Here is a 799-nt window from a genome sequence, read left to right as displayed (position 1 = left end):
CAATGACCAAACTTTTTATTAACACTCTCTTCACTTCACTTTTAGAGAACCAGCTGGTCTTCCTACCTCACTGACCGCTCCTAACTTTCCTCTGATGGTTTGTTTCTCTTTGTAACACTGGCTGTCGGTGTGCTCTAGAACTCAGTTTTCGGCCCCCTCTCCTCTACACTAACTTCCCATGTGATCTCAGCCTGTCCAATGGCTATGAATACCATTAACATACAACAAGTTCCACAATTTGATAACTCCATCCTGTACCACTCCCAAACTCTATATTTTTACATTCAATGCATATTTCATGGCTTTACTTGAATGTTCAAGAGATATCCAGGCTTAACACATCAAAACTAGAACTATTTTCAAACGAAACATGATCATCTCCTAGTCTTGCCCATCTCAGTAAATGCCATATACCCTGTCAGTCAGGTCCAATGTCTTTTGTTTATGTTTCAGACCTTTCTTATTCTCATTATACTCCATGTACAATCAACCAACCTGAAGGTTACCTCTCACCACTTCTAGAACTACTGCCTTCATCTCAGTTATCATCATCACTCACACTGACAATTTCAAGAGCCCCCTAACTGGTCTCGTTGCACTCTCACTTGCCCTTCTACAGTATATTCTTCATTCATATGCACATTTAAATATATAGTGAGAGTATCTTTCCCTTGCTTAAAACATTTTAATGATTCTCTAGAATCAATTTCAAATTCTACACCATGGTCTTTGAGGCCTTGTGCTGGCTTGGCCTTGGCATAGCTCTTAAACATTACCTCTCTCCCCTTCTCACTCCTTA

This window comes from Myotis davidii, unplaced genomic scaffold, assembly GCF_000327345.1.
Source record: "Myotis davidii unplaced genomic scaffold, ASM32734v1 scaffold449, whole genome shotgun sequence".
NCBI classification, from domain to species: domain Eukaryota; kingdom Metazoa; phylum Chordata; class Mammalia; order Chiroptera; family Vespertilionidae; genus Myotis; species Myotis davidii.
The sequence above is the reverse complement of the archived record's forward strand: the minus strand, read 5'-3'. Positions refer to the sequence as shown.